This window comes from Vicugna pacos, chromosome 3, assembly GCF_048564905.1.
Source record: "Vicugna pacos chromosome 3, VicPac4, whole genome shotgun sequence".
In the NCBI taxonomy this organism is placed as follows: Eukaryota; Metazoa; Chordata; class Mammalia; order Artiodactyla; family Camelidae; genus Vicugna; species Vicugna pacos.
The window spans coordinates 68,450,165-68,475,087 of NC_132989.1; the positions used below are offsets into that span (position 1 = coordinate 68,450,165).

At 42.4% G+C, this 24,923-nt stretch overlaps 1 long non-coding RNA gene across 1 annotated transcript; it reads right to left on the reverse strand.

Moving 5' to 3' along the window:
- Positions 1–17,778: 17,778 nt before the first annotated feature.
- On the reverse strand, positions 17,779–24,923 carry LOC140689686 (uncharacterized). Its single transcript, XR_012064722.1, has 2 exons — positions 24,807–24,923; positions 17,779–18,006 (listed from the first exon to the last, which is right to left on the reverse strand). It is a non-coding gene; the product is annotated as an uncharacterized lncRNA (long non-coding RNA).

Consider the following 24,923-nt stretch of genomic DNA (forward strand, 5'->3'; position numbering starts at 1 on the left):
TGTGAAGCAGAAGAAATACTTCACAGCTTCCTTGCTCCCTTCAGTACCCCCAGCCCCTATCCTGACTCCCAGGACCTCCACCCGTGATCAGCTACCACAGCTTACAAGCTGGTTCACAGGATGGTGGAGCCCAGTCGTGTGGGGGTGTTGACCCTCTCAGGAATATTTTTATTCCTAAAACACTTGGGAAGGGCTTTATCACAAAGGAATTCTCCTGCTGGAATCTCTGGAACTGGCACATGGTGGGGTGGATTTTACAGAGGCCTCCCTGTCCTGTCCCCCTCCCCACTTCCCCAGGGACCCTGGGTTCCGTGGCTTCATTAGAGCAAAGGAAGGTCCCCACCATCTCCAGCTGCACCACTGCCCTTTCCTGGCCCAGCGCCCTGCAATGAGTGGGGCCGGGGCGGGCAGGGCAGATTGGCCGGGAGGTTAAGGCTTGTGGGGGGCTGTGGGGAAACTGACCCCTAACCCCACTCCTATCCCACACCCTGTCAAGTGTTCGGTGAAGGAATGACTTCTCAGGAATCTTTGGAGTGAGCTTTCTTTAGGGGAGATGAAGAGAAATGCTTATTTCAGGCAAGAGCAGAGGGCTTGGGTGGGGGCTGGTGTATGTTAGCACAGAGACAGGAGCTTCCACAGATCTCACTGAAATGAAGGGAGCAGCTGAGCTGAGCAGCCTCAGAAAAATCACAGTGAAAATTTTTCGCATTTCTCTTTGGTTTTTTAGCTTAGAAAAATTCAGGAGTGGGGGGAAAAGGCTGGTTGGCACAGTCTGGTTGTGGTGGGTCCAGTTACTAGGGAGAGAGGAGGTGTGCAGGACTGAGATTGGCTTAGTCCTGGAGGCCAGGGGAGGGAGTCGGGAAGCCTCGGTTTCCTCCTGGCTGACAGCAGATAAGGCCCTGAGAGTCTCTGGGGCTAAAGTCAGGGAACTTGTTTTCCTCCTGCCGGGCCAGCTTTGGGCTATTCCTAACCAGGTTCAAAATTGTTGCCCTGTAACATTCTCTCTGGCTCCTGGATATTTTGCTGATGGGTATAACCTCATTATGTTCCTAGTCAGTAAACACTGAGAATTGACATTTTAGTCTAGAAAGTGTTATCTCTATGGAACTAGTGGATGGGTTGTAAGTATGGTTGGTTGAACTCCCTTGTAGTCATATTGGTCTGGGGTCAAAGTGCATGTTGTGGTAAGTTCCAGAAACGGACTCTGAGCATATTTTCTCTTTCATGTAGTACGGAAGTTTTTATTTGCCTGAAGTAAATGTCCAACAGTGTCCCACCTAAACAGAGTCTACAGATGACATACTTCAAGATACACTGTGTCCCCTGCAACCTGAAGAATGTGTCCACTAATGTTCAGTTTCTGTAAACGACACTGGTGTGAATGAAGCGCAAACCACAGTTATGTTTGTCAATCTCATGTAGGGTGGGGCAAGGTATTTCTAGTTACCTGGTTCACTTCTGAGGCCACCTTTCTGAGAAACACCACCGTCTCTTACCACTCTTCCAAGCTAAAACCTTACCAAACCGCAGCAGCTCTGGTGAGATTCCAGGCACAGCCCACTGGCACCTGACAAAGGCAAAAAAGACATTTACTCATGGCTGGCGGGCTCACCTGCAGTTTCAGGTGTGGAGTTAACTCAGGTATGTCATCTTTTAAAGCTATGGCTCCAAATCTGCTACGTGTGCATTGATCTCTGCTTATGGAATTGCTACTTGTGTTCATTTACGCAGGCCAGAAAATATTAATATTATAAACTTCTAAAATGCCATTTGGTAGAAAAGTTAAAAAATATAATGTTTCCTTAAGCCACAAAAATATAGCAACGCTTAATTTTAGGACTCTGTATTGTTAGGGTTGTATGTGGTGTTTGATCCCTGAAAAGGGTGTTTGCCAGTTTAAAGTAACTCTCTGCCTTTTTCATCCTTTAACTCTTGCTATCTCCCCATTCCAGCCCACCACTCCCCCCACACCCCCCACCAAGAGAAAGCCTGCAGGAGGCCAGTGGTCTCATTCCATCGTTTAAAGGACTGAATGCAATCATCCACTTGGGGATTCCATCCATCAGATCAAATGTTTGGGTTTGTTTTGTTTGGTCAATGAAAAAGCCCCAATTGGCTGTTTCCCAGTCCAGTCTACATACCACCGTGTGAAAGCCAAGACCAAGCGTCCTCCCAAGAAACAAGAGAAAATGGGTAATTCTGTGAGCTGAGAAGCCAACAGTTCTCCATCCTTCCCACCAAAGCCTGTTCAAAATTTAACACTTTGTTTGCCTGTCCAAGGTCTCCAGAAGTGGAGGGCAGAGGAGCAACCACAGCAGCCAGCCTCATTCACTCATTTATTCCAGTAAACTTTTGCTGAGTATCTATTATGTGCCAGATGCTGTTCTGGGTCCTGTGATAAAGCTGTTGTGTGGAGGAAGAAGGTTCAGGACACCCACAAATCATACCATATAGATTTAAGGTCAACCCTGGAGAGAAATAGTCTTAGAACCTTATGGCAAAGACATTGTCATCACTTGTCTCTGCCCCACGCTCCATCCCATATCCATCCTGACAAGTGAATATGGCCAGTGGCAGAGAACTCACTCTTCTCACGTAGGACTGCTCTTCCCATCAGTTCCAGCTTCGCCCCCTAGAAAGACACAAAAGCATCAGTTCCTTCTTACCCATGATCACCCTTCCAACATCTGAAGTCAGCTGCCATGTTTCTGTCAGTCTTCACACTAAAGGTAGGGACAAGTTTGTGGGAGGATGGCCCCAGCTGGGTCCAAGGAAATACCTGGGTCTTTCTGGAAACTGCTGGGGCATATCCACCAGAAGTCTGTTTGAATGAGTCTGTGAAGATCCTATTAGGAATGAATTTATCCAAGAAGAGGAGTAAGACTGAGGTGACTAGCTTGATCCATCACCAAGCCTTGATCACTGGAGAAAGGGGCAAACCTGAGCAGAGCTCTGGGTCTCAAAACGGACTTTTCAAATACATGTGTGTGTATATGCATAGAAAAGGAGTGAGACAAAATGTTGGTTTCTTTTTTCCGAGAGGTTGGGTGATTTTAATGTTTTCTTTATACTTTCAAAATATTTTCATATTTTCTACAATGAATATATAAAACGTGTTAATAGAATACAATTTTATTTTAAAAATAATTTAGAAACTAATTTTCCACAGTGATCAACTTGTCTCCTCCTTTTCACTGTAGAACAGAGGCCCTCTAGTTTACATAATAAACAATATTCATAAAATGCTGTTGAGATCAGCAAATACGCATTGTAGAATTGTTCGCGTGTTATTTGTTGGTATTACCCTCTCTCTCTCCAAGTGTCAGACAGAAAACATCTGGCACTAGGCCCATAAGGACGCTTTAAAATTCCTTAATGACTTTCTTTAAACAAGCAAATCTTCATTAGCATTTGTATATTTGAAAAAATAAAAATAACCGCCGATAAAAATCTGTTTTCCCCTAGAAGATTGCAAAGGATCTCTTAATGAAGGCTGGAGACCAGGGCATAAAGGGAAAATTTCTAGAGCAGTTAAGCAATCTTTCTTAACACATAATCATGTTCAACTAAAATTGGTTTTCAGATTCTTAAGAGATTGACAAAACTGATCAAAAACATTCACACACGTGAAAATGACCATCTAGAGAACTTGGTTTGTAGTTTCAGAACTTAGGGAAACAGTGACTCTGAATTATATTTTGTGACCAAGTGATTATTGAATGCATGGGATAAGATTTCCAGTAAGCATCTTAAAACTTTTAAAACTATAGATTCCATTTTTCTCAACTCCGTTGGTTGGGTGGTCATCAGATTTTGTTTCTTTCTAACATCATGGTAATCACACAAACAAGCTGTTTTCTATTTCATTGCTGGGTTTAAGGTTACAGGGTGAAAATGGTCACACTAAATCAGTGTTAAGGCTGGCTCACTTGAGACACATGTTTCCAGATGGGCCCTGGGATGCGATGGGATCTCCTTGGAGACCAGTGGCTTTGAGGAGTTTGATAAAATGGGATTAGGAATAAACTTGACTCATTTGCAGTTCATTGATGGTCTCTGGTCTGGAAAAATGCTCTTTAATGTAACTGAAATAAGTATTTCAAAATCGAAGTGGAGAGGGGAGGATTGAAAAGGTTAAAATTATCGCCCAAGACTTGTGATTTTATGGACCTTTTTTTTCCTTCCCTAATTCTTATTTAGTCCTATGTAATGATGACCTCTTCACAGTTGCCACGGAGGTAACTGATTTAAATGGGACACACTGAAGTGACTCTCGTTCCTAGAAGGAAGCAGAGTATACACTAGGGTCCCTCTCATCTCAGGAGGAAGATGAGTTTAGGGAAAACAAAACTTTGAATGGTTGACTTTTTTGACTTTAGGAAAACATGTTTGGGATTCTCTAAAATTAATGTGAAATGAACCCTATGTTGCATCCTAGCTTGTGGTGGAGCAGTTCACCTAAAAGTTCATTTACAGTCAATTCTCAACTGTTAGACACAAGTTCTTCTGTGTATTTACGGAGTCTTCTTGCTAATAGTGTTACCGAAGGCAACTTTGTGTGCCCGATGCACTGTGAGGCCGAACAAACTGAAACATGAGTTTGGAGCAGAGAAAAGTTTATTGCAGGGCCGAGCAAGTAGGATGGGGTGGCTCATGCCCAAGAAAACCACAAACTCCCCAAAGGGTTTCAGCAAAGCATATTTAAAGCCCAGGTAAGGGAAGGGGGATCGCAGGGTACATGATCAGCTCGTGCACAGTTCTCTGACTGGTTGATGTTGAGGTAACAGGGTGGTCAACACTACCCACCCCTAGGTGCCAAAAGTTCTGGGAGCCACGTGCTCTTGATCATCAAATAGTTCATTTCTTCCTGTTGGTGGCAGTTTTTAGCATCTGAAAAAACTCAGGAAATATACATGACATACTGTTATCTGGGGACTTCAGGAGGACCTACAGCAGAGGATATGAGGGAGGGTCTGACCCTGGAAGGCCCCTCAGGGTCCTGGTCCTGCTTGGTTACAGCAGCACAATTTAGTGTCCAAAACTTGAACTCTGGAACCAGGCTGCGTTCAAATCCCAGCTTCATTATTTACTGGCTGTGTGAACTTGAGCAATCACTTCATCTCCCTGTGCTTTGGCTTTCCACACCTGTAAAGAGGCAGTAATTACAGGAGCTCCTCATATAATCGGTGTGAGGATTAAAAGAGTTACTACACGTAAAGCAGAGAGAATAGCGTTTAGCATGTGCCGCCAAGAAACTCCTCTCCGTGTTCTTCTTTTTCTTCTTATTTTAGAATTAGCTTTTCTTGCTAAAACGTATGGAAAAAAAAAAAAGTAACCACTGTTATTATTATGGTCTAAAAAGATGAATATTCTTCCTGAAGTTGTTAATTATTATCAAATGGAAAAATCTAGCATTGGAGAGAATGCAGCTCCGTATTTCAAAATCATAAAGGTACTTGTTTCTCTACAGGTGTCTCTTTTTTCCTTTTTGTGGTTCATTTTCAGATGTGACAGAGGTGACTTCTTGAAAGGGGCATTTGATGAATGCTCTACATGGGAGAAAGGCTAGAAACATGAAAGCTTTTTTCAAGATAATCAAGCAGTGAAACAAAGTGAGATTCTCATCTGCACCTTCTACAGGAGCAGTAGCACTTCCGGTCTGTCAGCATCTTCTGGTTCATTCCGGGTTCCTCATCACTTTTTCTTCTTGCAGCTGTTTGCTAGGTGTTGACACTGGAAAATCACCTGCTCCCAATGCCTGTTTGGCCTTCTAGGTCGTCCTGAAGGTCATTCTCCCCCAGACGAGATGGCCTTACTATGCTTTGCTTTGCTTTGCTTTCATTCACTTTTCCTTTTATATTTTAGTTTCCTTCAAGAGTTTCAGTGTGCTTTTTTTCTTTTCTTTTCCATTCCCTTCAATAGTTACTTGGAATTTCCCACTTGTGGGCTCCACTTTCCGAATCCCGACGCTCTGCACCTCTTTGGAAGGCTTGCTTTTATTTCTCCTGTCCAGGTCATCTGTGCAAATCATTAAAGTTAGCGAGTTAGTACTAATGGCGGGACAAGTCCATCAATGCAGTCTCCCCTCCGTGAAAGTTTACTTTTCTGGTTCAGTGTCTTTTACGGCAAAGCTTGTTAAGAGCCTTTATTGCCTGAAGAAGGTGCCTCCTGGAACCTTAAGATTTCCATTTTCTGCACAGGACAGGGCCCGGCTGAACTCTGGACGGTGCAGGCAACTCCTGAGCTTTGCCAGAGAGTTTTGAATGAGATCTAACAGGAACCACGACAGGGACTTAAAAGCTTAGCTGCCACGTCTCTGCTAGAGTCTGTGAGAATGTACCCAGCCAGAGCTGGGAACAACAGACAGGTTCGTACCGGTGTCAGAGTCCCAGCAGGGCTGCCTTTGAGTCTGAGGAGGAAAAGGTACCCTCTTCAAAGTCCCCAGGCTGAGTGGATAAAAACCAGGGACTGAGTTCCCATAATCATGGCTACCAGACCAACAGTTTTATTTAGTTCTATTCATATAAATAGTGTTTATAGGAAATCTAGCCTCTGTCCACTGGGGTCTAGAGGGGTCATAATGTGTTTCAGTTATAATGTGACACTTGTCACAGAGCTGAGCTGGTCTGCAGGAGCTCAAAGTGTCCCTGGCTGGGTTTCTAAGCCCTCCTCTGTATTGAATACTCCTCGTCTAAAGTCATCCCTGTGGAGTAATTGTTACTCAGGATGCCAGCAAACTCCTGTCTCCAAGCAGGGGATCTCTTCCCTGATTCAGAGGGGGTGGATGCCTGAGGCTGAATTAGTCTTTGGAAGTTGCCTGGTGCTGCAGAATCTCAGCAGGGAGTACTGGAGAGGAGCCAGGCAAACCCAGCAGGCTTGCCCCAGGGAGTCAAGTTTCTGGGTCAGGAAGAACCAGATGAGATACTCCCCACGTGGCCAGCAAATCTAAAGGAAGGGTGTGCATTTTTCATCATGCAAGACGTAGGACAGCCATGGGTAAAGGACCAGCCCCCTGAGGGGGTCTCACCCAGGCCTGGAGAAGCATGTGCCCACAGAATGCCCACCCTCAGGCCAAGTTCTTCCTAGAGTAGCCCTGAATAAAGTTGATATCATCTTGCTTCCTGGTTCCCTGTCATCCGGTATCCACACCACCCACCCCTTCCTCTCTGCACAGTCATATTCCAGGTAGTAGGTGAGGTTCAGCTCTGTCCCGGCCTAGTCCTCTCAGATTGGACGTACAGGGTTAGTATGTGTTGTTGTTATTATTATCAAATCCCACCGGAAGTACTCCTCTAACCAGGTTCCAACTGTGCGGTTGTAAAGAAGAGCAGAAGACTCCTTTAGGTAATCATGTCTTCTTGCTGTTAAAAGTCATTTTCATCCTTATACGTCAGCTTTGCAGTATCACTTATCTCTTACCACAAAAATCCTGTGTAATACATAACCACAAAACCTCCATGACATATAATGGTGAACATTTTGCTTGGGTGTCTGCAGTGGTCAGCCAGGCAGCTCTGCTGGAAATGCCTCACACATCTAGGAGCTGGCTGGCTTTTGGCTGGGTGACCGAGGTGACTCAGTTCAGCAGGCTAGCCCGGGCGTGTTCTCAGGGTGTGGATGTGGTGGAGGAACCAGGGGAGGGAGGAGAATCATGCCAGCTCTTCTATCTTCTGTTTGTGAGGTGTTACTAACATTCTATTAGCAGTCAGTCACATAGCCAAGCTCAGATTCAAGGAGCAAGGATATATATCACCTCTTTAGGGAGAGGAACTACGGAGTGACATGGGGCAAAGGGTGCTGGATTCAGGGGGGTGGTTGCACATACCACACCCTCCTGGTCTCAGCTAGGGGTAGGCCCACTCCATAGAGAAGATCAACTCCTATAATGGCAACTCCAACATAGTGACGGTTACATCCCACAAAGTAAAATCCATGAATGATCTAGAGAAAGCTCACTTTGTTAGAGTGCTACTAGCAGTATTTACCACAAAGTTGGTTTTTTCCTTGCTTGTTTTGGTTTTTTAGGCAGCTGTTGGGAGCTCGTTCTCCATGGGTCTCTCTCATTTCTTCATGTCTTATGAGCAGAGGCACTAACTGCTGTTTGTTCCTAATTATATTTTCAAGTATGTTTATGTAGCGTATAGCCTTGGAAGGTAGAGGGATTGGCTCCCTGTGGGCAGAGGGCAGAGAGCAGATGTTTTCCGACAGAGCAAAGACCAGGCAGACTTGCTTACTGCCCGTTATAAAATATTCAAGTTCTCTAACCCCAGGGTTTCCCAGTTTTGACACAAACCACAGTATGTGCACTGTTCACCTGTGTCCCTCAGCATTGCTCCTGTGCGACTTGGGGGCCAGGGGCACCAATGCAGATGTGAAGCTCATGCGGCTCACTGTGCTGTGAACAGGCAAACTCTTTGTCTCTGACTCAGGAGTCTTCTGCCGGCATCCATGAAGTGATGGCAGACTACCTTGTTCGTAGGCAATTAGGGTAAAATCTCAGGCCCTTCATGATTCTTGACAAATCAAGTAACATCCTAGCAGGCTGTCTATGTATCTTGTTCCGAGGACACCGTGATCTCTTAGCTGTCCATAGACCCCTCCCTGTAGGACAGTGCACCCTGACTGCTGCCCTGGTCTTGCTGCCCAGCCCACTATGGCCATTTTGCCTCCTTTGCTCTGATGGTTAACTGCCACCCTCCAGTCTCTGTCATTTCCATTGTTTCTAGGGAGCCCATTTCTATGACAGCATCTCCTACTATCAACCCTGGTCCCTACAAGGACAACCACCATCCAACTCCTCTAGGATGTCAGTGCCTCCCTCAGCTGTACCCCTTATTACCTTAGTGAAGGGAACATTCTCTCTGCCTTCCAGCAGAATACAGTACATTGTTGGCTCCTGTGGTCTTGCACAGTAAGTCTCTTCTAACATTCCCATGTATCTGAGCTTTCTGAGCCCTTTATCAACACAATGCTGCGGCAATTTGAGCTTTTCCACCTCACTCCCTATGGCCATTGTTTGGCACAAACTTAAAGCAGCCATTCCAGCAGTGTATTAGGATCAGCCCTCGATATCCTTTCCCTAGTGTTCAGTCATGGGACAGGGCGCCCATGTCAGTGAACTCTCCTCTCCAGCCTTCTATTTCTCTCTTGCCACCGATTCTACCTCCCCCTCCCCCTCCACCCCCTACCCCACCATCTGATTCCTTTAAGCCACCTTGGTTCCCACTTGTGATCCTTGGTTCCTACTGGTCCGTAATAGCCAGGTCCTGCAATGTCTCTGGTGTGTAAGATTTTCACTCCTGAAGAAGGGGCTGTGTTTCTCAGACTATGCTGGGACCTAGCCTTTGTTATATGCTGAAGACCATAAAGGAGGCAGGGTAATCTTGAGGCACACAGACATCGCATGTCTGCTTTCCTCTGCAGGGGTTGGGGTCCAGAGTTGCATGAAGATTGGTGCTTCTCAGGCCCATCCACCCAAATATCCCCAAACCCAATCTCAGAGTCTTACTGTTTTTTTGTTTTTGTTTTTGTTTTTGTTTTTTACCTTGACTTTGACAGAAGAAATTTGTTGAAGCTGTGAATTCATTTCCTCTGCAGCTCTGCCACTCTTATAACTACACTGGGGCCAATTTGGAGCACATTTCTACCCTGCAACTGCTCGAGGCCTTCTGGTTTTCATATCATACTTTCAGTTGACCATTGGCTAACCTGAATCATTTGTTTTTCAAGGCTTCCAAAAAGTTAAAATCAGGCCAGCTCCCCAATCTTTGTAATCTCCATTACCCCATTCCATTCAAGTGTCATAGCTGCCACGTAACCCGGTGTTTCACCTCTTACCTGCACCTGTACAGGTGAGAGTCTTAGTGACCATGATGCTACTGCATGCTGCATCCCCGCCATACTCCTAAATCCCATCCAGAGAGCCTGCTTTTTTAGAACTGCTCCTACCAGCTCTCTTAGCCTTGGCCTCTTAGAAGCTGAGTCTGAGATAAAAGCTTGCATCATCTGATTTACTTGGGTGTGAGCTCAAGGAGTAGGAGTGAGGAACCAGGGGAATAACACTGGGAAGGAGCGAAAGCCAATAAAAAAAAATACAATGTGTAACAACGTTTGCCTCACTCCCCTCCTATTAAAGACTGAGTGTTACACCCCATTTATGTCTTGAGCATTTTGATAAGAATATCCTTTCTGGGTAATTTTGAATTTTTAGTTTTAATGAAGTTGCAATCTTTTCCCCATGTTTTCAAATTGTTATTCTGGTTGGGCTTTTTTTTTTTCTTTTGTCCTTTGTTCATTTACTTACCAAGAGCCAAGTTTGATTTTTTAATAAATATCTTCAAATAACCATTGTCACAGTCACTGTCATACATTCCTGGTGGGCTAAACACTGATACAACATTTCTGGCAAGCCTTTTTCAGTGTGTATCAAGAATTGTTTTAATGTTTCTACCATATGAAATCTCTCTAAGACAGACAGGACGTAGGGCCCTGGAACAGGGTGGGTTTCAGGGAGCCTGGCTTGGGAGTCTGAGTGACGTGGGACTGACTTTTCATGATCAGTTTCCCCTAATTTGCTTTTTGTATCTGTTGTTGTCACTATTGTTAGTGATGCTTCAGGGCATTAGAAATTTTAAGCTTTTACCTGGTCAAACCTGTGGACTTTAGAAAGTCATTCCCCTACCAGAAGTTAGAAAATTTCAACCGTATTTTCTTCTAGTTTTTTTCCTCAAAGATTTCATATTTTAAAAACATTTAACTCATGTAGACTTATAGAACCACTAACATCAAAAATACACTAACAGCAAGTGCTGGAGAGGATATGGAGAAACTGGATCTCTCATACTTTGCCAGTGGGAATGTGAAATGGTACAGCCTCTCTGGAAAACAGTGTAGTAGTTTCTTATATAACTGAACATTACCATACAACACAGCAATGCATTCTAGGAATTTGTCCTAGAGAAATAAAATTTACCTTTACACAAAAACCTACATGTGAATGTCCACAGCAGCTTTATTCATCCAGCCCAGATCTCACTCAGTTGGTGTATAGGTGAATAAACTGAGGTCCATTCATACAGCAGAATAAATACTACTTGGAATAAAAAGGAATAAACTATTGATGCATGCAACCAGATGGACCTCAAGGGCATCATTCTTAGTGGAAAAGGACAATTGCAGGAGGTTACCTGTGTGATCCCAATTACATATAACATTTTCAAAATGGCAAAATCGTAAGATGGAGAACAGATTAGTGGTTGTCAGGGGAGAGGGATGGTGATTGGTGGGGAGTAGAGGGTGTTGGGGAGCCTGGGGGAGTGGAATGGTTGAGGATGAGCAAGAACATAAAGAGGCAGCATGAAGGAGTTTTGTGGTGATGGAACGATTCTGTGCCTTGTTTGTGGTGGTGCTTACACAGATCTATTCATGGGATAAAATTGTAGACACACACACACACACACACACACACACACAAATGCAGCTTTAAAATGGTAGGAACTAAGTATAGTCTGTAGTCTGGTTTAACAGTAACTTTTCATTGTCAAGTTCTTTGTTTCATACAACAGCTATGGAAGATGTCATCATTGGGAAAAGCTGGGGGATGGGCCTTCAGGACCCTACCATTTTTGCAACTTCCTATAAATCTATAATTTTTTTCAAAATAGAAGTTTTATAGAAACATGTAATGCTTTAATTAATCTGAAATGTATTTTGTATATGGTATGAGGTGAGAACCTGAATTGATTTATAGCCACATGGTTAGCCACACGGTTACCAAGGATGCCAGTGTTATATCTTGACAAGCACTTCCCTGTCCCACCAATTCATGCACCCTCCTATGGTATTCATTAAACTCATAAAAATCTGGGATCTCTTGCTAAGTTGCCCAACTCTGTTGTTCTGTGTGTTCATCTTGTGCCAAAGTCACACTAATTTAATTGTGGCAACTTCACAACGTGTTTCAATAGCTGATAACGCCAGTGATTCCTTATTGTGCTTAGTGATAATGAAGAGGTGGAGGAGGAAGAAGAAAACCCATGTTTTCTGAGTACTCACTGTGATCCAGACACAGGGCTAAGATCTCCACGTGGGTCCCTCCCAGTACGCACATGAAGTAGGTATTGTGATTATTCCCCTTTTACAGCTGAGGACTGAGATTCAGAGAAATCAGCCCTTACTCAGGATCACAAGCTAGTAAGTGGCACAGCCAGGTTTCAAACCCAGGCCTGTGGGGTTCCAAAGACTGTTCTTTTAACTACTGTAACTGACTGTCTCTTCCTTTAAAAAAAAGGAAATTTATTTCACTTATTTTTCTTCTAGTTCAACTAACAAAATCATATAATCATGTTCTGAACAGAAAAGAAGAACTTGATATTTTAATTGTATATTCTCGTGCATAAATTAATTTTGAAGAGTTAACTATCTTGACATTTACTCTTCCTATGCATGATCATGACATTCAAATCTTATATCATTCAAAACAGTCACTTTGATTTCAAAATTATTTTATATATTTTATGTAATTCATGTTCATGGTACCAATGTCAAAGTTACAAAAGGGTGTACAGTTAACAGTAAGCCTCCATCCCACCCCGTCCCACTTTTACCAGTCAGTCCCTTATGTGCCCTTCTGAAAGTAAACTATGGAAGTATAAGTGTCTATGTGCATATAGTGTATCTACACACATACATGCTATTTTGCACTTTGATTTTTTTCCATTTAAACATCTTAGAAACTATTCCATATTAGTATATAGGGAGCTGCCTTATTCTTTTAATGTCTACATTGTTTTCCATTGACTGAGTACAATAAAAATTCTTTTAACCTGCCTCCCATTGATAGGCATTAAGATTTTAAGTTTTTGCCTATTAAAGCTAACGCTACGAGAAACATCCTTGCACATACTTTATTTCACATGTGCAATAGTAACTGTACATTAAGTTCCTAAGAGTGAAATTTTTGGATCTGAGGGTTTATGCATTTACAATTCAAATAATGTTTTCCAAACTGCCTTCCAGAAACTTGAACAAATTTATACTACCATCACCAATAGTTGTCAGAGTGCCTGTTTTTCCAGAGCCTTTATTACATTTATTATCTTTGCCAAACTAATAATTGAAAATTGTGTTTTATTATAGCTTTAACTTGCCTTTCTCACTAAATAAGAGTGATCATGAGTTGTCCATCTTTTTCTTCACGATTTGTAGGAGCTTTTATATATTAAAGGATCTTGCTCTTTTGACTGTAATTTAAGCTGCATTTTTTCCCTAGTTTGTCCTGTTTGTTTACTTTTTTACTTTGCTTACGCAGAGTTAGCAAAGTGGCTTAGGCTTCGCCGCACACTGGAGGAGCTGCCGTGCAGAAATGTCCTCCTCTCATGTGGTCAGGCTGGTCAGTCTTTTCTTTCATGGTTTTTGCATCACACTTAGGCCTTCTATCCTCCCAGATTGTAAAAACTGAAAGTCGCCTATAGTTCTTAAACTGTATGATCCTTTTAAGCCTTTCAATTATCTCAAATTTACTTTGTCTTCTCTTGGATGACTACTCAGTTGTCCCAATAGTATTTTTAAAGAGAATCATTTTTCTGTGCTGATTTAAAATGCCAACTAAGTCCATCTATACTAAATTTCTGTTTGGATTTGGGTCCATTGGTGGACCTTCAAGGCTGTTTCATTGACCTTTAGGACTATTCATGTGTCAGTATCATACAGTTTTGCTTATTACATTTTGATAACATGTTTTATTATCACATAAAGCTTGTGCCTTCCTTCACCACTTTTCTTTTTCAAAATAGTGAGCTTGTTTATTCTTAATTTAACTGTGGTGCTGGGCCCAGGCTTCAGGGCTCCAAGCAGCTCATATAGTCCTCCCAGGCCCAGTCCTGAGTCAGGATCTCTGTAGGCTTGTTCCCATGCACATTTAGAAGACAGTTTAGCAGACACGTGAGCCCCCTTCATGCATCCTCCTCCAGCAGGGGCTTCGCTAAAGGCCTCCACCAATAGTGCTTCCAAGTCCTAGAAGGGTCCACCCTCCCTGGAGCAAACGCAGGGATCCAAGCACTTCTCCTGCTGAAGTTCACAGAAGAGGTTCTGAGGTTTGATGTTTTCCTCCAACTAATGTCAAATAGCAGGCCTGTAATTTTCCCAAATTTAAGAGTATTTTCCCCTGGCTTCCTGGCTGGCTCAGACTTGCAAAAATATTCTCAATTTCAACCTCACTTCCTCTAACATTGTGCAAGACAGTGTGCGGCAAAGTCTTCGACTATAAAACGTTTCTGACATTTTCACTCTGTGACTTGCCAGTTTTTCATTTGATTCTTTTCCCTTTTTATAAAGACAAATTAGAAAGCAATCACTCCATAACCTTTGGCTTTGTTATTTTTTTAATCCTTTGTGCTACCCAGTTCTATTTCCTTGTCTATCACTCTTCTCTATTGATTTTGGATGGTCTGGTGTTTGCCTTTGTGCTATGCAAAGAGAGCTATTGATTTTGAATAGATCTAGAAATGTTGGGAGGTTTTGGCGACATAGCCAATCTTAGAGTTGCTCCTACAGGCATTAGACATTCCCTTGCAAGTGAGTTTATTGTCTCAGTCTGATTATGGAAATAAAGACTGTTGACAGCTTTTGGCAAAGACCTTCAGAGTTAACATCTGCCCATTCGTGACAAGAACCAGGAGTGACCTGTTGAATGTCCTACCGAACCACTGATGGCAAACGTGTCTTCAATTTCCACTCTAAAAAAATAGGATATGGTGCAATGGAAAGAGAACTTTGGATGGTGAATCATTAAAATATAATCTTAATGATTCCTGGCAGGGTGGAATTCCTCACCGGGTTCTGGAGAAGTCTGCTGAATAATTTAGAAGTAGGAGGTTGTATCATCAGACTCTTCTTGATTATCCCTAAATGATGAGGACCAGGGGTAATGTGGACAGTGAAGGCTATCTTAACTTACCTTTCTTCCCCAGAAGTCATCCTCCAGATTTTTACCTAGTCTCTTGCATACAGCACATGAGAAATTAGTGGTTAAAGGACAAGCAGTGGAAAAGAGTGAAGGAAAAAATTTAAGTCATCCTTAGCCTGGAGGACTAGATGCTAAGCATTTGAAAGTTGCCCCTAATTATATAGCAAGGATGCTGCTATGGGATGAGCTCAGCCAGCTCCCCAGCCCCAGAGATGGTGCCGTGAGGATGACCACAAGGAAGCCTTTGCCCAGGAGCTAAGGTGCTTGCTGCTGGCGCATCTGGGTCCTGCCAAGCTGAATTGCCCAGCCAAGTGTCCCCCTACCTGGCCCCATCCATGGCTCTTCCTCTGGAGAGGTAAGAAGCTGTTCCTCCAACTGAAGTGCTGAGGGATTCATGAGCTAAAGAATGGTGATGCTCCAAGGCAAAGGAAGTACATCAAAATAAGAAATGCACCTGCCCTTTGACCCAGCAATTCCTAAATGAAGACCTATGAGGGCATTAATTTGAATCTGAAATAGATTTTTCAGGTGGTTGGGCTATGGTGCAAAATATGCCCCCCTGAAATCATCAATAAATTCTATGATTTTCATGAAAGGAGGTAATTTAAATGGCAACTGAAGAAAGAGCTCAAATCTACGGTGAGGGGTGAAGAAATGGGCAGCCAGGTAGTGGGAACTGGGATGATAACTCTCAGGTTTGTGAGCTGATTCCCCTGCCAGTCACGCAAGACTGAGTCTAGGGCAAACCTTTAAAGGGAGAATGAAGAAATGTCTCGTGAACACTCACCCATTTCTTCCCAGGCTGAGTCAGCCTTGGTTCATTTAGGTGCTTTCACGCCATTGATCTTCCTGGATATTCAGGGAAGCAGGGGTTCTGAGTCCAACTAGCAGTCAGAAATCTTTTTGAGGTCATCTTATTCTTGATTTTCATCTAATGGATCATTGTCCCACTGGTGAATCACTGCATCTCGGGCTGGCCTTCTAGCCACTTCGGCCCGTTACTTGACCAGAGCAATCCTAACTCCTTACTAATCACAGGAGCAAGTGGGGCGGGGGTGGGGCGGGGCGGGGCCGGGAACAGAACAGGCATCCTCTCTTCCGTGGCTGAGCACATCTGCAGGTGGCAGAGGAGGGACCCGCCCATACCACACCTCAATTTACCTTCCCCAGCTCTTCCTCCTTGCTGGTGAAGTGCCTCACTCATGTTTACTCTTGGTGGAGTATCTGGAATCCCATAATCTTAAAACATTCATTCCAACTTGTTATCTTCCAGCATTTTTACCGCACCCTATATTTGAAGTGAAAGAGCGTAGGCAATGTGACATCCTGGGTATGAACTCAATTCTGGGAAAGAAACCAGTCATCTTTCATCTGATAAAGGATACCTACCAGAATCCTCCTGAGCGTGGTTAAGTACACAGTGGAATGTTACCCGGCAGTGAAAAATAAATGAATTACAGCTATGCAATAAAATAGATGTTATAAAATCAATGTTGAGGGAAAAAACTTCCAGTGTCCACATATATAACAACATAGCAATTTTATAAAGATAAAATCTAGCTAAGTGAAGTAGATAGATATTTTAGTAGTCCATATGTGTTAAAACACTCTGTATGTGTATTCATTTCCTGTGACTCTTGTAACAAATTACCATAAACTTGATGGCTTAAAATAACAGATTATCATTCTCTCATAGTTCTGGAGGCTAGAAGTCTGAAATCAGTTTCATTGATCTAAAATCAAGGTGTGGGCAGGGCTGTGCTTCCTCTGGTTGCCCTAGGGAAGAGTTCATGAGTTTTTTTCCTTGCTTCTCCCAGCTTCTTGTGGCTGCCAGCATTCCTTGGCCACGTCACTCCAATGTCAGCCTCCAAGGTCACATTGCTTTCCCCTTTTCTACAGTCAAAACTTTCGTTGCTTTTATTTTATAAGGATGCTTGTGATTGTATTCAGAGCCCACGTGGATAATCCAAGCCGATCTCCCCATCTCAGGATCCTTGATTTACCCACCTAGAATGTCTTTGCCTTATAAGGTGAACATCACAGTTTCCAGGAATTAAGATATCTTGTGGGTCCATTATTCAGCCTACCCCTATCAAACATAATTCTTCCTAGAATAATAAATACTGCATTCAGGAGTAAGTGGTCGTGGGACAGGCTTACGCAGTCTTGTAAGAGCTGATTTTGCACATCTCTTCCCAGCTCCATGCTCGGCTACCTCAGCTTGGTAGCCTGAAGTCAGTCATGTGGGAGTATTTACATTACAGAAATGGACAAGCACTGTAAATCCGAGCTTTTCCCCAGAGAACTGGTTTATACTGTCAGGACCGTGGTTACTCCCTTGGTGGGGGAGGCAGAGGAGTGAAATTGGGTTCAGTAATGCTCTAGCTTTTGAATTCGTAGTTGACAGATGTTTGCCTTATTATTGTGACTTGAACTTGTGTGTGTGTGTGTGTGTACACATAACCACCTATATAGAATACTGATTTCTTTTTAGATTTAAAAAAATGACACGAATGAACTATTTACAAAACAGAAACCATTACAGACTTAAAAAACAAACCTATGGTTACCAGGAGGGAAAGGGAGAGGTGAAGGGATAAACTGGAAGTTCAAGATTTGCAGTTACTAACTACTACATATAAAATAGATAAACAGCAAGGTCCTGCTGTATAGCACAGGGAACTAAGCTGAATATCTTGCAATAGTCTATAATGAAAAAGAACTTGAAAAGGAATATATATATATATATATATGTATATGTATATATATATATATATCTGAATTACTATGATACACACCAAATTAACACAACATTGTAAACTGACTATACTTCAATTTAATTAATTAATTAAAAGAATACTGAATTTTTTTTTATTTAAAGAGGGAAAAAATGGAATGCAGAATGAAGTTTCTGATCTTTCAAAAAAAGAAAGAAACTTTTATCAACTGCTGGTGAGCATGTGAAGATACTGGATCTTTCATCCATCGCTGGTGGGAATGTAAAATGGTACAGCCTCTCTGGAAAATGGTATGACCATCTCCTACAAAACGAAACATAGTCTTATTATACAACCCAGCAATTGCAGTCCTGGGAATTTACCCCAGAGAAATGAAAACTGCTGTCTACATGAAACCTGGACACAATGTCCTGTTTTATTGGCAACAGTTAAAAATTGGGAGTAATCAAAATGTCCTTCAATAGGTTACTGGTTAAACATACTACTGTGTTTAATTACTGACACATGCAGTCTTGGATGGGCCTCAAAAGCATTATGTTGAATGAGAAAAACCAATCATGAAAGGTCACATATTGTATGAATCTATTTATATTATATTCTCAAAACAACAAAATTATGAAGGGGAGGCATACGGTGGTTGTAAGGGGTTAGGGATGGTGGAGGGAGGAGGGGTAGTGAGTGAGACTAAACCAGGGTAGGAAGAAGAGTGATGGACTATTCAGTGTCCTGATCTTTGTGGTGGTTTCATGAATGCACACATGTGATAAAATGGAACAGAACTCTAGATATGCATTGGATCAATGCAATTTTCATGGTTCTGCTACATACTCTATAGTTACCTAAGATGTTACCATTGAGAGAAACCACATGAGGGGGACATGGAACTTCTCTTATTTTATTGTTGCCATTTCCTGAGAATTTGTAACTAAATTCATAAAACTAAATGAAGGTAAAAGAAATTTACATTTTTCAAAAGGAGAAAGTGAAAAAGTGAAAAGCTGCAGTTAATTGTACACCTTCCTCTACAAACTCAGCTTAAAACCTAACTTCTATGCTGATACCTCCTTTGGTTTCCCCCAGATCACCCTTCCAAATAGGCTAAATTCCAAATCAGAGCACCCACAGTTGTTCAGCACCAGCACTGAGCACCCCTCCTCCCTGTGTAATCTATTTTTTCTGAGGGCCATCATTCAAGATGCCTTTCATGCATTTCTCCCTGTCTGTCTGCTGTGTTTGTGTAACCTCCCCCTGGCTCCCTTTGCCGTGATTTATCTTGAGAAGCACCCTCCTAATCTCCCCAGGATAGTCTGTATCAGAAAGGGGAGCAAACCCAAGGTTTCCTCCTTACCCCAGCCTGCTGGAAGTTTCCTCCTGCCACCCACCTTTAAATCCCTGGCCAAGCTTGCCATCCTACCCCTTGTCACAGACACCAACCACTGGGAAGCTGGTTAAAAATATTTTCTGACAAAAGCAGCCCACTGAGTTGTGTGTATTTCCTCTTCTTTTATCATCACATTCCCATTTTCCCTAGCCAGCTGGTCAATAGTAATTCTTTATCTCTTCTCTTCCAGTAAGTAAATTGCAGCCAGGATCAATCACACCCCTGAAGAGGCCAGGAGATTCCAACTTTGATAAACCAGGGGGTGGAGTTAATGGAGGAAGGACTCACTGATCAGGACTCAAGGCTTACATACAGGGTCACAGACTCTTGGTGGAAGGGGCCTTGCCCTAACACTACACCGGGGATTGCGCCTAGAACCAGGGCAGTTTCCTCCCCGCATTCTTCCTTTGACCATTTCCGCAGATTCCCGCTGGGGACCGTTGCCCACTGATGAGGTTCCTCCTTCCTGCCTATGAGTTTTCTTTCTTTTTGTAAATTCATTTTTTTTCTTTACAGGCACAAAGTTAAAGTCAAATTGTATCACAAGACTTGTGAAGGGAAACAGCATTCTTCCATCTGCTACTCCAGTCTCATTCCCCAGAGGCAACAATTTTATTGAATGCTTTGGTGGTTTCTCCTATTTGCTATAATTATATTGCTGTTACAGATACATCCGTTTTAGACACAGCTACATTTTCTGTTGACATTCTAACCAGTGGTAGAATGGGGATTTGACTTTCTTTAATACCATCCCTCCTTTCTCCTCCCCCAATACAATATCAAAACTCTAAAACATACAATTGGCATTTAGTTTTTATATTTTTATGTTCTCAGCCAAGCTAAGTAGTGTAAGGTAATTTTATTTCTTCTCTTTTACGCCTTTTGTCTTGTCTCTAGTTATTTCTTTTCTTTTTCTTAGCCTTATGTATATTGTCCCTGAATTTTTGTAGACTTCTCCCACAGAATTGTAAATAAAATTTCTCCTAAAACAATTTTCCACATAGTAAACTGAGGTTATCTAATCAGGTTTTTCTTCTTCTTCTCCTTCTTCTTCTTCCTCTTCTTCCTCTTCTTCCTCTTCTATCTGGAGGTTACCTTCAGGGAGCCTGAAGGCTACCCTAATGTGGGCTGGTGACTCACCAGACCTGCTGAACAAGCATCGTTCGGGAGCTACTCTTTTACTTCTGTCCGATGTTAGGTCTTGGGCCAGTTGGATTATTTGAGAAGGAGACACTAAGACACAATCAAGAGAACAAGGAAGAGATTTACCGAGGAGTAATCTCTGCGCAAGGAAAGGAAGGAGCAGGACTGGACAGGAGACCTGTCAGGCCGTGTTGCAGACCAGACAATGACTCGATCAGCCCAATGGGCAGGGGCAGTGCACACAGTGTCTTCTTGAGAGGCCTCACGGTAGTAGAAATGGCTAGGTCCTTTCATCACCCCCTTGCTCAGTTGTTGACCAAGGGCCACCCCAAGAAGACTGTAACTTAGGCTTGAAAGCTGAAGTATATCCCAAAGGAGCTACCAGCTGGAGGCAACCACAGTCCTTTCAGTTGGGCAACAAGTCATATCCTGAAGGAGGTCTGAGCAGCGCGTTTCCAGCTGTGCACAGATCTTGCTTTCAGAATCCCATAGCTTCCTCTTTCTTGTCTTACTCCCTCATTTTGTTGGAGCACACTCAGTAGTTCCAAAGAGCAATTAGAATATAAAGCTTTTGAAACCTAGAGTGTCTAAAAATGTCATTTTTCTACCGTCATACTTGATAGTTTGAGTATGGAATCCCCCATTCCTCTGACTTGTCATTTTGACGTAATTGTAAGGAAACAACTGCTCTATTGTCTCCTAGATTCAGATGTTGCTGTTGATAAACTTGATGCCATTCTGTTTCCCATTCCTTGTATTTTCACTTTTTCCCCTACTTTTTTCTCTTTGTGGAAACTTTTAGGATCTTTATTCTCAGTGTAATTTCCACTGTAATTTAAAATAACATGACTTGGCAAATCTTTTTTATTCATTAGGTTCGGCATACAATGGGTGTGTTCATTCTGGAGAATAATGTCATTATACAGTGAGAATTTTGTTAAAATTTTCTATTTAACAATTTCTTCACTTAATTTTTTCTGTTCTCTCTTCTTTGAGCATCTACTAGTCAGATATAGAACTTTCTGGACGGATTCTTTTTTTTTTTTATCTTTTCTCTCCTATTGCCTCTTGTCTTTTCTTCATAACCTCTCTAAAAGAGATTTTATTTTCTGATCTTTCTGTTGAATTTTTAACTTCAGCTGTCATGGCTTATATTTTCAAGGGTCTTTTTTATTCTCTGACTGTTCTTTCATAACATCCAGTTCCTGTTTCATAGACACAATATCTCCATTTCTTGGAGGAAGTTAGAGTTGTCTTGGGGTTTTTGTTTGTTTGTTTGCTTTTAATTCTGCTCTCTGTATTATCTCAACTTCCTCCAGGTTCTTGTTTTTTCCCCCTTTGCTTTCTTGTATGTTTTGTTCTGTTTTTCAATTTGTAGGTTTTCCTCAGACATCTGGTGATCTTTCCTTGTCTGATCAGATTTAAGAGTGGAATATTCTAGAGCTATTGAAAGGTGTACAGGTGGGGCTTGTTAAATGGTACGTCCTCTGGGGAGACCCAGTGGCAAGCGGGCCTTTTAATTGGGGGTCCTAAAAGGTTGGGATCTGTAGAACTTTTCTTTGGAATCTTTAAGTTTCTCTTCAAGAAGAAGACTCTAGTCTGTGTGTTGCATTCTTGGCTGCCAATTTTTCGAAAACCAGGAAGGAAATGGGCTGAGAGACTCTCCACTTAGCACACAGATTTTTACTCAGCCTCCCTGTTTCCAATAGGGCATCTCCCTCCCATCCTCCTCTAAGATGTGCTGCGGTCCCAGAATGGGGAACTTCTTGCATTCAAATTTTCCAGAGAATAAATACCTAGTTTCCAAATTAACTATAGGATGGAGGTAGGAGGTTGTTGCCTGCTGGGTAGGGGAGGGGAAAGATACAGGACTACAAATTATCTTTATGCAACTTTCAACTAGTCCCCTGTTTTCATTTCCATATTTAACTGACACCTTCCATAACACCTAACACTCCAGTGTCTGAGACTTCCCAGGGTTTCGTAGTGTGAATTGGCTCGCTTCTCACCGCACCACCCTCTTCCAGCACACTCTTACATTTCAGCTTTCTCAACTCTGCTGTATCAGTCACTTCTCCTAGGTCTACTCTTCCAAAACTTTCATACCTTTTGGTGGCTGTTTTCTTTTATTTGGAATATATATATATATATATATATATATATATATATATATATTTAACATGTCTTTACTAGCACTCTTTTAGACAGAAGAGATACAAATGCATGTATTTAATGTACCATGTTTAATTGAAAATCCCTGACATGAATTTCCAGTGGGCTTACAGGAAGACCGTAATCTTTTCCCTTTAACTTCATTCTAATTCTTGCAAACATCTGGGCATCCTGATAACATATTTAGGGAAAATTGAAGTTCCTGCATCCCATGACTCTCTGATAAATCTGCTTCCTTGATTGTTCTGGATGTCACACAGTGTTCATCGTGCAGGGTGCATGTCAGTCAAGACTTTGGTTCAGTTATTTTCCCTACTATTTTGGAACGCACTCTGCCATGACTTTCTTTTGTGATTCATATTCCAAGCTTTTGTATTAAGAGTGGAATAGGAGTGACCATTATGTAATATCCTAAATTCCCAGTAGAAATTCAAATCATAAGTCCTCAGAACTTTAAACTCAAAGGCTGCCTAGAGAGAGTAAATGTTTTCACTAAAAATAAAAGAACAATCTTTTTGAAAGCACAAAACTGTGTTCTCTACCTCTTCTAAGAGCCATAAAATTACTCAGGGTGAAAAAGAAATCAAAGGCTGTCCAATCCAACCACTCATACAGTGATACAGTGCTTCAAGCCCCGCCCCACCCCACACCACCCCGCCATCATCCCCGCCATCATCCCCGCCAGTCTGTAAAGGAGGTGGAGACTCTGCTTGAACTCCTCTGGGGATGAAAATGTACTCTTCCTTTAGGCAACCCCTTCACCCTTCACAGCTCCAACTGTTCTGATTTTTATTATCTACCCCTTACTGAACTTCAATTATGGGCCTAGCCCTCTGCCAAAATCTTTACATTTAACCCTCACCACAGCCCTGGAAGTGTTATCATTCCCATTCTGCAATGCAGAAAACTCAAGAGGTTAACTGCCCAAGATCTCACAGCTAGGGAGTAGCAGTGCCAGCAGGCGTACAATGATCTCTCTGGCTGTAACTCCTCATTCTTTCTACTGGTCCTTCCTTTTGTCAAGCTTATCACACCCCTCCTCTAAACTTTCATCCACCTGAGCTGTTTCTGTCCCTTGGGAGCATAGAGGGTAAAACCTAACCTCTCTTCCACATGAGCACTCTTCAGCTATTTCAAGATACTTATCTCATGTCCTTTCTACTCCAGGCTAAAACTTTCTTTAAAAAAAAAAAAAGAAGAAGAAAAGAAAGGAAGATCAGTATCTGTTTTAAAGGTATTAAGTGTATTTCTCCCTTCGGTTTCAGTTAAGTTTTTTCCTACTTGTGAGGCTGTGGGACCAAAGGCTCAGCCTTGTGAGAAGGCATACACTGGATCTCTTTGGTGTGTGGGTGGAAGCTGCTGTCCAGAAAACAGCTATGACTCTGCCCTAAACCCATGGTTGCAAAAGGCCAAGATGGGCCTTTATAAGCTGGGAGATTCTCGTACATCAGCCTCTGAAGTTGCACAAACCTTAATGAATTCCTTCAAGAGAAGACCCAGAAGAGTTCAGGACAGTAATAATTGCTTAATAAAAGGGTTCCTAAGTAGACTCTGTTGTGTGCCATAAGGGAACTTCAAATGATAGATTCACATTGAGCAAAGACCCATGTACATCCCACCAGATAGCCTCGTTCCTCAGCTGTAAGTAGATTTGTTTTCTGGTGCTGTTGCCCAAATTGGCCTGATCCTCAGCCCCTGGGGAGCTTATTTAAACGACAGAGTTCTGGACCCCAACCCAGACCTCTTGAATCAGAATCTGCAGGGGAGGGAACTGCAGTTTTAATAAGCGTTTCCATAGGCTGTTTTGAGGAGTTCATTGCCTGAAATTCCATTCCTTGTCTTTAAAATTTGGAGAAGAAAGAGAGCTGAATGCAGATTGTGATGGTTAATTTTATGTGCCAACATGGCTGGGTCATGGTGCACAGATATGTAGCCCAACATGATTCTGGATGTTTCTGTGTGAGTGTTTTTGGATGAGACTGACATTTAAATCCATGGACTTTGAGTAAAACAGAGTTCCCTCCATAATGTAAGTGGGCCTCATCCAATCAGTTGAAGGCCTAAACAGGACAAAAGGTTGATGTCCCTCGAGCAAGAGTGAGTTCTGCAGCAGGTGGCCTTCAGACTTGAACTACCGCATGGCTCTTTCCTGAGGGGAGTGGATAGAATATTTGAGAAGAGAAGAAATGAAGAGAGCTGTAGTATTCTTCTGAAGGGACGAGGGGAACTGAAAAGTTACTGCTGCTTTGTGACTGAGCAGAAGTGCTATAATAACCTTGCTGTGACAACAACCCATGACAAATACTTTTGGAAAGCAGCGGGAGTAGAAGCTGGTGCCTGTTTTTAATGCTGGATTTGTTTTTATGTCAGACTAACTGGGGTATAATTTGCACACAATAAAACTCACCCTTTTTAAGTAGAACATTGGATGAATTTTGATGACTATATAAACTCACGCAACCACTGTAAGAATCAAGACACCAAATATTTCCATTACTTCAAAAGTTCCCTTTAGTCAGTTCCC